The 14,289-nt window shown below is 49.0% G+C and overlaps 1 protein-coding gene across 2 annotated transcripts in view; it reads right to left on the bottom strand.

Moving 5' to 3' along the window:
* The window catches only part of Cdh4 (cadherin 4), a 493,035-nt gene that overhangs the window by 250,309 nt on the left and 228,437 nt on the right, over positions 1-14,289 (bottom strand). The gene's annotated exons all lie outside the window — the stretch shown is intronic.

The following is a 14,289-nucleotide window of genomic DNA, read 5'->3' as shown; positions in this document are numbered from 1 at the left end:
TATATATATATATATATATACATACACACACACACACGTACACACACACACTAGGGAGCTGCCTCTTCCTCCCTGGGCAGTCACTGGTGAGGTGTACCGATGTTCTCTTTCCTCATGTGCGCACACACACACACACACACACACACACACACACACACTAGGGAGCTGCCTCTTCCTCCCTGGGCAGTCACTGGTGAAGTGCACCGATGTTCTCTTTCCTCCTGGATACAGAGGACAGAACCATCTTAGATGAAGAGCCACCACCAGCTAAGTGGGGTGAAGGAGACACCATCACATTATTAACCCACAGTCACAGTTGGCCCAAGGCTGCTATTATTCACACTGGTAAAAATTTTGTTAGGATTTAATGAAAATGAGTAGGTAAAATTAGTACACCAGAATTCCAACTTGAAGTATAGCTGTTCTCATTCCAATGGGCAATTTCAGCACAAACCCCAGCCTACGATCAGAACCATTTCATTGTCACAGCTTGAAATTTGTTTTGAATTACCTTGATAATAATACAGCCATTCATTTAGCAGAGGCGCGCCACACAGCCGATGGGTCTCAGAGGCCTAATTTCTAAAACCCAGAGCTACATAGTTACCGTATAACTAGAATTAGTGACGCTCCGCCAGCATGGGATGGCGCGAGTTTGTCTTTGATGATTAAAACCCAGGTAGCTGCACGTTAATGTCGTTAACAAGACTTTCAGACTCCAGCTGAGCCATCCATCCACAGCAAGTGCAAACCTTCAGGGGGGCACAAAGGTCCCCTCCACCCCAGAAGTCCCAGTGCCTCTAGGAAGTGTACAGTTCCATTAAAACAAAGATGCAATTTTGAGTGGGATCGTAAAAGAGCTGAGGTGTTACTCCTGGGTTTTGTCTCCTCTCGTTCCTCTGAGCGATCTTAGTAACAGCTATCATGTTAAGAAATCCAATTAATATGCAAAAGAACAGCAGTCCACAGTGAGCAGAGCAAGGTCCTGTGGTACAGGAAGCAGATGCCCCACTCGGAGGGAAACTGCAAACTGAATTTGCTTTCACAAGATCTACTGTGGTCTTGGATAAAGTTGTACCAAGCTATGGGTCCCCGTGGCCTGCTAACCATCTGCGAACTAAGGCCCTGGAGCTGAGATGGTGGACCATTTTGTAAACAGTTTTATCTCACTGCTTGCTTAGTGTACTTTTAGCATCTGGCCCAAGACCGGAAATAGGCTGTCTGGATCTCGAGTCTTGTGAGGGAGGAGCTGGGGAGCTAGGGCCACCATTAGCTCCAGGCACATCTCTTTTGTGGGGCCAATTGTGACCTTTTTAGTAATGAGCTTATGGATTCCCAGGATGCCCACTCACCCGGGACCACAGCAGCAGAAACGCCCATTGGGAAGGTTAAAACTTAATAAAAACCCCACTAGCTCATCAAAGGGTGACCTTCCATTTGGAAAGACCCAGAAATAAATTTCCCTTTTGATTAAATTGAAAATCAATTTCCAGTGACATTTCTATTTCATCAGGCCCCAAATGGAAGCAAGACCAGACTTCCAAAGGCAGATGGGTGGCTTCAGAGCAGAAATCAGCCAGCTGCCTGTACTTGGGGCAATTCCACCACCCAGGTGTCTCAAGGGCACCAGGTAACAGTGAAGGTTGTGAGGGTGTCATCAACTGTGAAGCTGGGAGCAGCTAATGGCATCACACAAGAGGATCCCCTTGGTATTTTGATGCAAGAGCTCCCCGCTACATAGTTCTTGAAGGCAAGGGGGCTGGTGCCTATGGTGGTATCATGGAAACTGCACAGGAGGGCTCCTGAGACCCATAGTTTCCAGCTGTTGCTCAGGAGGGCTTGTATTTTGTCTTTGGCTGTTTGTCCATTTGAAAGGCTCTTCCCATTCGATGACCGCTTACAAATCATCCTGAGACAGAGGTGGTAATTGGACACAGTTACTTTGTCTGGGGTTGATCATTTCCACTCCTCTGCATGTCTCCCTTCTTCTCTGCTGTAAGATGGGCCGCTTGCCCTGCACTCTGCATTCTAGAATGCACAAGGAACCTGTAAGATCAAAGCTCCCCCTTCCCCCACCTGTCCCTCCTGACTCAGGTGGAGACTCTTCTCTAGAGAAAAAGCTCAAGCTTCGGAAGCACCGTAAAGCCCAACTTCCCACCCCTGTGGCTAATGTGGAAGCCACTCTTGGCAGATTCCCGTGGATTCCCGTGGTCAGAGAGCCCTTAAAAACCCGAGTTCCACTTGGCCGGGATGCCAAGGGAATCCCACTAGGGTGTCTCCGAGAGGGAAAGATGCTCTATGCTCAGAGCCCACGAGAGGAATGCCCATGGTTCCAAGGCTTTCTTTAATACAGTTTAATGTACAATCAATAACTAGGCACTGTGCCCACAGGGCAGGCACAATGCAACCAAATTGTCACACGAGTACAAACTGTGAATCTTGTTAGAAACGGGATTGCATCATTGTCCCTGAGGCGGCACCCATGGCACCGTAAGCCGGGCACAGATTGTTTCTAAAAAACGAACACTGTGATTTAAATAAACTTAATATGATAGAGGAAGGCTCTCTGCTGTGCTAACGAGCCCATAACTCACGAGTGGGTCCCATTCATCCCAGGAGCTACTGTTTATGTGGAGTGCTGGAATAGCGTTACAGCCCTGATTCCCCACATCGAATGCACAAATGGCTCCAGAGACTGGTATGATAAGGAGCTAGAAGGGCTGTACATCCTCCTCATCTGAGGCAGGGACCACGGTGATGTCTGGAAGAACAGTAAGTATCTAGACCGGAGCCTCTTGCCTAGGCCACAGTCCTTGGCTTCTCCTGAAGAGGGCACTGGAGCTGCTGATCTAGTTGAGGAGACACAAGGCTGCTGTTTCAGGGGTCCTGTGGTTCTGCCGTCTATTAAAGTCAAGATGAATTGGGGGCCCTTACTTTCTCACCTAGGATCTTGTAGTAATTAGACGACTTATTAATTAGTAATTACAGGACATACAGGCTTCATCCAGGACATAGCTCCCATATGTCCATGCATCCACATGTGCATACACACATGTATGTGCACATGGGCATATGGAGCTCATGTGAGAGGACTTTCACATGTATTTGAGCACAGTTCCTCCTTCATGATCCCTAAACACAAAGATGGGATTCAAGACAGGTCTTGGTGTCTTTCCAGGGCATCCCCCAGCGATACACTTCCTACAGCCAGTTCCTGCCTCCTAACTCAACTACTTCCCAAAACGCAGCCATAAAATTGCAAAGCCATCAGGGTGTGAATCCACACCTAGGGTCAGGGCCCTCAGGATCCAGCCATTTCTCCAGTATTGGCATCTACTAGATGAGGACCAAGTCATCAACACAGGGGCCTTTTCCAGAGGCATTTCATATTCAAACCATAATAGTCCCCCATGCACTTGTGCACGCGCGTGTGTGTGTGCACATGCACACACATACACAAACACACATACCTGTACTATTCTCATATGTACTCATGCATGCAGATGTGCACATATTTGCACACATGTCCCTGCACATATATGTCTATCTGCATATGATCCTGCCTCATGGCTGGTCTGCAGGATCTTTGCTTCTTAATGCTCTGAGTGTCCAAGGATGAGAATCAGAGAAAGATGTATGTCAAGGGCTTTGACATTGAAGAAACCAAGCAGAAAAACAGAAAGGATTAGATAGGACATGTATCAAGAGCCCATCCCTTAATCAAACACCAGACCAGGGTGATACTGAAGCAGGATGCACATCAGATCTCTCTTGCTCATGAGCCGGTGGAAGCTGTCCCTGCCTGGGGAGACCTGCCTTGCCCTAGGGTCCTCCACAGACCAGGAGTAAACCGCTAGATTGGACCTAGATGCTGGCACCAAGGCACTACACTTCTGTAGACCTGTATCCTATACAGGGTCACCACAATGCTTGGACCTAAACTCACACCCCGGACCACCATGGTGCTTTGGACAATCAGTGGTGTTCGAGTCTTAGTTCAAGCTCTCATTTCTGAGGCTGTTACTTAGCTCCAAAGGACTGGGTGGCTCCTAGAACTCCAGCTGCACCTGTTGGATATGCATACCTGAGATCAGAGGCTGCCAGCCACAGTGAAGCTTTGAGAGCCACATGAAGGAGAGGGAGGAAGAGTTTGGATAGGATGGGAAAGCAAGCCTGGTAGCTGTGGGATGGGGCTGTTCGTGTGATGCTGGTGCATGTGAACTAGCCCCATGTCCTGGAAGCCCTTTAGGTGACACCCATAAAACAGGAGGCATGTGTCCCCATGATCTGATGACGGTGCCCATGATAGAGACATACACATGCTTGTTAGATGCTTGTTGATGATGCCAGCCATGACATCCCCAACTTCAAACTCAAAAGATGCTCCACCTAGTGTCCTGAAATTATAACATAGCCCTTGTCTATAAATTCACCTTCAGTTTTTGCAACCCCACCCTTCACATAATGTATTGCCGTCTCAGCCAGGACACCTCCACCATCTCCTCTCTCCCCTTCTCTCTTATCCTCTGGTATCCAACAGTATACTTCCTGATTCTTTGCACTTGCCTATTCCAGACAACTAGGACAAACGAAATCCCGTAACGTGGGCTTTCCATGTCTGGCCCATGCTCTTAGCACACTGGGCACAAGGTTTACACATGGTACAGCATGCTACAACATGCTATTGCTCTGTTACTGCAAGGATATACCACCTGATGGGAAGGTGGGGGGGGGGGTTCAGTTACTGTGACTGGTGTCACTCTGAAGAGCCTGGTGTGAGCTTTTGTGATGCTATTATCTTCAATTCTCTTGGGTAGATTCCCAAAGATAAAATTGCTGAGTTACATATTAACATTAAAAAAATCCCAACTTGTGAAGAATCATATACTTTCCCTTATGGTGTCTGAACTATCTCCTGTTCTCACCTGTGATGTGTGACGGTCCTAGAGTCTCACTGCCACCCGGCTTCATATTCACAGCTATCCTGTGGCTGTGTAGTACCAGTAACACCTGGTCGTTGTGATTTCCTCCTCAGACGTCTGATAGCTCTATGTGCTTATTGGACTTTCGTATGCTTCCTGTGTATGTGTGTGTATCTGTTGTGTGTAAGTGCAGATATACACATGCAGTGTTGCATGTATGGAGGTCAGAGGACAATTTCAGGTCTTGGTTCTTTCTTCCTACCTTGTTTGAAAGAGTATCTCAGGCTGTTGAGATGGCTTGGTGGTTGAAAAAACTGGATGTCCTTTCAGGAGACCCAGGTTTGGTTCGTAGCACTCACAGAGTGGCTTACCAGCTAACAGCTGTGGACTGCTGATGGGCCACACAGAAGCCTAAAGCTCTCATTGCCCCTCCAGTAACTGTTTACGAGAGTCCAGGATGAGGAGCGCCTATTGCTTGCTTTTTGTATTTGAGGCTGCTATGGACTTGGGTGCATGAGGCAGGTAAGCTGGAGGGCTTGTGCACTGCAGGGCCCCTGCAGCCTCTGGGACTCCTGGGGAGAAAGGTGCTCAGGTGAAGAGAATTTGGTGAGCACAGAGTTTGCAAGGTGGACAGAAGTTACCCCACAGGTGAAAGTAGGCTCTGGGTGGGGTCAGGTAGGCAGACAGCATGATGCAGGGTCAGGTAGGCAGACAGACAGACAGCATGATGCAGGGGCGTAGGGAACTCTGAAGCAGGCAGAGGCTGGTTCCTCCTTGTCCCATGTGGAGTCCGTCAGATCAATCGGTGAAGCAGAGGGGGAGTCTGGGAGAATACCAGGCTGTAATAAGCTCAGTGAGGGGCTTCACAGGAAACAGGCCTTCAGCAAGAAGGGATGAAGGTGGGGCTCTATGGCTAGCTGCCACTTGACTTAAGGTGATGGAGAGAGCCATCAGCTAGCCCAGCCAGAGTTCATCCAGACACCTGATCTTCTGGCTTGGTCCAGGGCCAGTCCTTCTGTCCCAGCACCCATCCTTATGATCTGGGTAATGTTTCCTACATGCATGGTACCCACGGAGACAGGAGGCAGTGGCTCTAATTCCAGTGTGTTGGGTGCAGCTGGTGATGCGGAGGACATAATGGCTGAACAGCTGCTGGGCCACACACAGGCACAGCCACGAAGCACACAAAAACATTCTAAATTTGTCCACAAAGAGTGCAAATTATAGCCAAACATGCTTCCCAGAAGCCCACCCAGTCCCTAAATGTTGTGTTTGAAGAAAAGCAGTGTTTAGGCTAGGAAGGTGGCCCAGTCAGTAAAGTGTTTGCCTCATAAGCGTGAGGACCTGAGTTCAATCCCAGGGACTCCTGTGAAGAAGCCAGGTGTGCTGGAGATCTTGCAATCCTGGGGCCCAGGAGGTGGACATAGACAGATTTCCCCAGAGTCTGCTGGCCAGCCTAGCCTAGCCTAGCCTATGTGCTGAGTTCTAGGCCACTGAGAGACACTGTACATTATATGTGTGTGTATATATGATGTATATATGCATATATGATATATAGGATATATGTGTATATGTATATATGTACACAGACAAACACACACACACATACACACACACACACACACACACACACACACACACACACACACACCAGCACTCACTATAGCACTGTGGAATCAGATCTTGACTGTGGACAGAACCTGGGAGGGTGTGTGTGGCTCTGAGTGACTGCGTGCTCCACCAAGATAGGAGGAACACTACCTTCCCAACTCAAGCCTTCGTAGAGGAACAGCTGGGTGGATGGCAGTGTCCTGTTTTCCACTTGACATCTCTTATCCTGCCCAAGGAACCAGTGCCCCAATCACCCGCTGGGTGACTTTTCCACACCCATGGCTGCTGGCTCACCCCAGTGTTAGAATACTTTCTCAGCGATCCCACCAAAGCCTCAAGAGGCAGGGTTGCCACTGCCAGCTCATTTGCATCAAGGAAGTCTGCCTGGTGGGCTGCTGTTGCTTGTCTTCATCCTGCTGATGGCTACCACCCACCTGATCCTCAGCCAAAGCCCCCTGTGATGCCTGCCTCCTGCTTGGAAAGCTCCAACTCCCAGGTCTTGCTGACTCCTCCCTGTGGACACGAAGCTGTCCACCATTCTAGAGATAAGCTTCCAGTCACCTGCCAACCCTGGCCTCGTCCTGACTTTTCCTGTCTTAATTTCCATTCTCGAGACTTCTCGGATGATCCGCCTCGAGATGGACCTGCTAACTATCCTCAAACTCGAGGCTGAGCCATGCATCAGACGCTGCTCCCTTTGAATTGCTGAGAGATTTGTGCTTTTAGAGGCCATTAATCTGAGACACTCTGAGAATTTATGTTTCTGTAAACACATTTTAATTTTTTAATAGACATTTTATGCCACGAGAATGCAACCCATCTGAGTAAAATGTTGCCCCAAGAACTTCACTCAATAGTTCAAAATTAAATTTTAAAATGTTGCAGAGCTGGGGGTGGGAGGGATTAATCCAACCATCTTCATAGCCTACCCTCCCCCACTTCTGTGGCTTTTCTTCCACCCTCTCTGTCCATACACTCTCTTTCTTCCTTACACAGATGCCCCTGTGATCCAAGTCTAAGCAGGGTGCTTACCAGGCAGACACCCCCTCCCTCTGTCCTCCCCTCTCGTCCCCTGCAACCCTTGGATCTCCAGGCCCCAAGCTTGCTCTGAGCTGCTTCCTCCCTTGGCTGTTCGTGTTCCTTCAGGATAGGCACAGGCTAACCACCAAACACCCCTCTCCTGTTTTCAGAGTAGAAATGGACAGAGGACAGGACTTCTCGTTATGCAGGAAGAGCCAGCTACCACACAGTTTCCTTTTTGGTCCCAAACAAATGGTAAGTTTGATCAGGAGCCTGTTTGTACATGTACCTCACACTGTAGCCCACATACATGAACAAACACATATACACACACCTCACACTATAGCCTCCACACATATGCACACACACACATATACCACACACAGATACAACTCATGCTGCAGCCTGTGTACATGTACAAACACACGCATACACACACCTCATATTACAGCCCACATATATGCACATCACACACAGATGCATACCTGTTCATACACATGCTCACTCTTGCATAGGCACACAAACCACATACCTCTCTCTCCCTTCCCACGTACTCTCTCTCTCTCTCTCTCGCTCCCCCTCCCTCCCTTCCTTCCTCTCTCTCTCTCTCTCTCTCTCTCTCTCTCTCTCTGTCACTGAGTCCCAGGCAGTAGAACAAAGCTCCCCTCCCCCACTCAGTGCCTGGTGACTGGATGCACCCCAGGAGATGTCTTGCTTTTTTCTGCCAAGCTCTGGCAGCCGCACAGTGAAGGGTGACAGGAGAAGAGATTTCTACCCCAGCCATGAAAAAGGAGTCTACGTTCCCAGCTGGTCTTTCCAAGAACAAGAGCTGATGGAGCAGGAGAGATACAGTGCCTAGGCATGACCTGACGCAGAGCCTGGTGCTCAGAGATGCACACAGCAAGCCCAGTGGAGGATGTTCCAGGGTGGTGGGCATGACAAACCCATGGTGTGAGCCCTGGGGAAAAGCGTGCTTTTGGTGACAGGCCATCAGAGTTTCAGTGTGCGGTGGCTTGTGGCGCCTGAAATGTTAATTGGCCATTCACTGAATTTACTGCCACTTCCCAAATGCACACTTATTGGACATGGCCATAATTTTAGCATTTTAAAGGTAATTTTTTAACACGGCAGACCACTTGGTCTTTTTAAAAGCAGTGGTTACTCTCATGGGGGAGTCGTAAATGGCCACAATGTTCCCTGTGCTGCTCTGAGAGGCTCGAGGCTCACGTGGAGCGTTCCTTTTGATGAACTGCCCTTGGTTCTGAAAAGTGCCCAGACTCACAGTCAGAGGACCCCACAGCATCCAAAGGCTGCCGCTGCCTGGGCCCGCCTCTGGAGGGCAGACTCACAGTCCCTCAGCAAGGGTATGTTTAACTCAATAACCAGCAAATGTGGCTCCAGCTACATTTATACCAGGTAAGTTCTAAGACTCCTGTAGGAGGTCTGTCCTTTCTCCATGTTTAGGGTTTCTGACTGTGACTAATTTCTTGGGGCCAGTGACAAAACCCTCTTTCCTGTGACCAGACAGGGTGGCAGGCATGTGTCTAGGGCCGAAGCCAGATTCATATTGCTTGTTCTACATAATTATCTGAAAATGTCCCCCTGGTCCCCAATATCTTCTGGGAAATGGGAGTGGTGGTGCAGCTGGCTGAGGAGAGCCGTGCAGTGTGGGGACCTCAGAATGTCCCAGTACAGATGCAGGTGAAGGACTTGGTGACAGTCTCTGGGACCATCATGACAGCTACTGATGTCTAGTGACACCTGGAATGCTGGTGTTGCAGCAGTGTATGCACAGAGTGGGGTCCCAAGTCACAGCAGCTAAGCACCACATTTGAAAGCACCATTTAAGCAGGGCTTCTCAGCCTCAGTGGCTCTGGTGGCATTTGGAGCTCGGCAATCCTTGACTATGAAATTTAGTATGCTGAAGTCTCCCACCTATGACTTATGAATGGCTGGAGCCCCAGCACACACTGCTGTGACAACCACACACATCTCCAGGAACGGCCAATGTCCACAGACAGAGCCACGGATCTAAAGAGAATGGCATGATCTGTTCTCACTAGGACCAGCTACAGAGCCTTGGGGCTTAGGTGGAGGGTTCGGGGAGGGGGTACTCCTTAGCGACCAGGAAGAGGTTGTGTGTAGAGGGAGAATTCTTGCCGAGGAAGGGGAGAGCCTGGCCAGCACTATACCCTTCTCCTTGGCTTCAGGGTGTGTGTGAAGTGTGCTCCTGTTTGTTCTCTCTTGTGAGTTGATACACGGCTCAGGAGAACGCCCTTAACCGCTGGGGTATCTGCTATGGTGCAGCCCTGCTTCGATCTCTCAACCTGTCTGCAGCGACAGATCCCAGGTGCCATCAGTTTTGTTACTTTGTGGGTTTTTTCTCTTCTTTTCTTTTCTTTTCTTTTCTTTTCTTTTCTTTTCTTTTCTTTCTTTTTTTAATTTTATAACTAAGTTAGAAAGAAAACTGCTTGGTTTGGCAATGTCGTAAGTGACAAATGAATCCTATTAAGGTTGTGAAATTAGCAGAGCTAAATGACATTAGCAAACGTAACGTTTTTATCACTCAACTAAACGCTGCCATCTCCACTCCTGCCGACAAAGGAAACTGTCACTTTCGGAGTCACAGGAACTTTAAACATCATTTGAGCGTCTGTCGAGCATTTGCAAAGGACCTTCCCTCTGTACAGCAAGCAGATGCTGCTGGGGTCAGCATTGACAGGGTGGGAACCCGGCTGGCTGTCCCGCTAGTAAACATTCCCCACGTGTTTGTAAAAGTTTATCCTGCTGCTGAGGGATGTTTCTATGTTTTTCATACTAATATAAAGCGACCCCTAACACTGTACAACATGGATTTTGTTCACTAAGAGGGCTGTTGCAGAGATTGTTTTCTGTGTGAGTGGATCTGCAGCTAACAGAACCCTGGAAGTGACACACAGGCTGGCAGACTCCCTTGAACAGGGAGCACATGGAGTGTGGGTCCTGCTCGGGGTGGGGTCCGTGCAGTTGACTTTGACCCTGGAAGTCCAGGTAACCACTTGGCCCTGTGTCTCTGGAACCCAGGTAGGGTCAGCCTTGCTACTCCAACACCCCCAAATCACAGTGCCTTTGTTAGTCAGGAGAGGATGGCTCTCCTATAGTAACCAGCAGCCTTCACCAGTTCAAGTCTCCTTCCAGCTTAGGTCATCCTCTCAGGGTCTCAGCAGCCCTCTAGGTCCAGCTTAGGTCATCCTCTCAGGGTTCACTGTGCCCCTGGGGATGTACTAAGGACTTTCCCCTGATTGATTCTCCCTTGAGAAACAGACTCCGAGTAGCCACACAGGGGAGGTGTGTCAGCATTTGGGGACAGGCACCATCTCCACTCATTTTACCCTGAAGGTAAGTTTTATGGTCAGCTCTAATATCAAGGCACAGGCCAGGAAGATCCTTCCAGGTTCCCCGGGAGGAAGGCAGTGGTAGGAGTCCTGACTGGGGAGTGGCAACAACAAAGGGTCCCATCATGGCACACTCATTTGATGGACAGCTACCAAAAGCATGTAGGAGACTCAAAAGCAGTGTTGATTTCTGGGGAAAAAAATCCCTGCTACAGATGAAGAGATGATGTCATAATTTGTGAGTTTTAAATAAGTGTCTTAGGAACCCAGCATGGTTTCTGTGTACATGAAGTGAAGCAAATGTAGAGATGCCTCAGGTGGTCAGGATGGGGTAGAAGGACTGGAGAGAAGGGTCAGGGGGTAAGAGTGTTCTGCTCTTACAGAAAACCAAAGTGTGATTCTCAGCACCCACACTGGATGGCTCAAAGGAGCCTGTAACTCTGGTTTCAGGGGGAGCTGATATCCTCTTCTGGCCTCCATGGACACCTGCACTCATGTGCACATATCCACACACAGACACACACACACATAGCTAATAAAAAGTAAGTAAACAGGCAAATAAGTAAATAAATGAAGCAAACCTTTAAAAAAACAAAAGACGAAAGGTGACTCAGGGAACATCATTCCTTTCAACACAATCTTCCTTGTAGGATCTGGAGCCTGCAGGAGACACCTGTCCATCCTGGATGGCAGATACCCAATGAATACATACACCTGTCCATTCTGAATGGTGGACACCCAATTAATACATACACCTGTCCATCCTGAATGGTGGGCACCCAATTAATACATACACCTGTCTATCTGGATGGTGGGCACTCAATTAATACATACACCTGTCTATCCTGGATGGTGGACACCTGTCCAGCCTAAATGGTGGACACCCAATTAATACATACACCTGTACATCCTGAATGGTGGACACCCAATTAATACATACACCTGTCTATCTGGATGGTGGGCACTCAATTAATACATACACCTGTCTATCTGGATGGTGGGCACTCAATTAATACATACAGCTGTCTATCTGGATGGTAGGCACTCAATTAATACATACACCTGTCTATCTGGATGGTGGACACCCAATTAATACATGCACCTGTCCATCCTGAAAGGTGGGTCTATCTTGGATGGTAGACATCCCCCAGTGATACTTTATCTTTGGTTGCTTATGACATTTTCTAAAGATATACAATTAACCAGTTAAAACTCTAACGTACACCACATGATAATCACACATAATTATTGTGTGGCAGAGGGTGCTGGCCGCTCCTAGCGAGGGTAAGGGTGTCTACATCCACTATGGAGAACTCGCATGCTCAGCAGACCCCTCTAGTAGCAGGACAGCAGATGTTGGAGGATTTGACAGGCATTGTGATTGGTAAGCTGAGCAGGCACATTCAGAGCCGATGAGTACCAGGCATTTAGTTACTTTCTAGAGAGAGGCATCAGTAGTTTCTTCTCCAAACAGGTAGGATGGCAGCTAACAGGCTATTTTAGTTCTCGATTGGAAATCTTCAAATGATTTTCCCACCCAAGCTGTGATGGGATGAGGTAAGCTAGAAATCCCAGGGGAATGTGTTGTCATCGTGTAAGACCTCCAAAGATGTCCTGGCTCCCGAGCCCAGAAAGGCAGAGAAGGCCCTGGCTTGGTGGCCCTTGTTTCGTTACTGCTGTACAGGGAGCCATTAAAGGTCAGAGTGGTCCCGGGAAAGCCACTAGGTTTCCCACTTAAGGCCCATGCAGTGCAATATGCCTGGGGTTATCAAAATCTCTGTCACTTACCTCCAAGAGGTACAAAATAACCCAGCATGCAGCTTTACCACTTACATTCTATTGCCAAAGTTCTAGAAAACTCTATGCCAATGTCATATATGTAAAGTGTCATATATGTAAAGTCATATATGGACTGCCACCATTCATTGCTACTCTAGGGGTCTTCCTTGGGACAAAGGACCTCCACCCAGTTGTCCCTGTGGGCACCCATGGCACAGGACCACACACTAAACACCAAACAGAGGCACAGCACCTAGACCTTGGCATTGTGTGGCAGGAACTTCATCATGGGTCTTGTCTCAGTGACACCCCAGGGAGGAGACATCAGAATCTGGGGACTATGCTCTAAGTGGCATTTTGAATGCTTTTAAATCTGTTTCCACCCCAGAGGAAGAGCATCAGCGACCTGACCTGGATGGCTCAAATGCATCTTTTCATAAAGGCTTTTGTTTTCAAATAGACAATCCACCTACAGTATAGTTCTATGCTCTACAGCCTACAACCCACCTCTGTCCAGTTATCTGCCCACCCTGCTTCTTGGACGGCCAGCCACTCTGTGCCTTGCTCTGTTATAGGTCCACAAGCACAGCGAGAAGCAGAGGTGAAGCCCGAGTGGTGATTCCTCCAGTCTCGCCCACAGCTGCCCACCAGCAGGGGATCTAATGACCTGGCCTGAGATAGCACTGAAAATGTAGAAGATGGGAGGGAGGAGCTGGAAGCTGAGCACCAGGAAAGGGTGTGATAGACACCCACTCTTCATGAATGCCTCCAGATATCCCTTCCTTCTGTTTACAAAGGCATTGCCTTGCAAGGCCTCTGGAGTGAGGCTCGACCACATGACCATGAGACATGTGACCTGTGATATGTGACTGTGTGACATGTGACCATGTGGACCAAGGTTGGGCTCCATTCTCACTCAAGGGCTTAGCAGCTAGCAAGGACTAGATGCTAAATTCCAGCTCTAGGAAGGCCATGAGCTCGGGTGCCCTGGAGTCCAGTGGAGAGTGCAGGAAGTCAGGGTGGCTGACCCGGGCTCTGGTTCCCATGACATTACCAGTTTCATCTGTGTGCAGGGGAGTCTACCTCTGAAGAAACCTCCACACTCTATCTTCACTCCCTGCAGAGGAAAGTGCCTGTGGGTTTTTGCTCCCTCAGACTCTGAGGCACAGAGGGAAGTCTGAGGGAGACTGACAGCCCACAAGACTGCATGGTGAGAACAGGCTGTGCCCTCTGAACTGGGCACCCTCCTTGCTGTGTACAGAGCTGGGAATGGAGGGAAGTTGTCTCTCAGGCTTGTGGGGAAAACCATCTTCAGAGCACCAGGAGATGGATGTGTATCCCAGCCCAGACTGGTGGGAATTCCCGGGAGCCAACATTGGCAGGTAACTGACCAAGCTGTGCATGTCCCCCGGCCCCTTTCACAGTGTGGGGACACAGCTGTTACTCTGGGAACCAATCTCTCCAAGCCCAGCTAGAGCCCTGGCTCCAGCTTACAGAGGCTCCTACAAGCTCTCGGCCAGCTAGAGCCCTGGCTTCCAGCTTACAGAGGCTCCTACAAGCTTTCGGCCAGCTAGAGCCCTGGC

This window comes from Mastomys coucha, unplaced genomic scaffold, assembly GCF_008632895.1.
Source record: "Mastomys coucha isolate ucsf_1 unplaced genomic scaffold, UCSF_Mcou_1 pScaffold15, whole genome shotgun sequence".
Lineage (NCBI taxonomy): Eukaryota > Metazoa > Chordata > Mammalia > Rodentia > Muridae > Mastomys > Mastomys coucha.
Note: the sequence above shows the minus strand (reverse complement) of the source record. Positions and strands in the feature narration are given on the sequence as shown.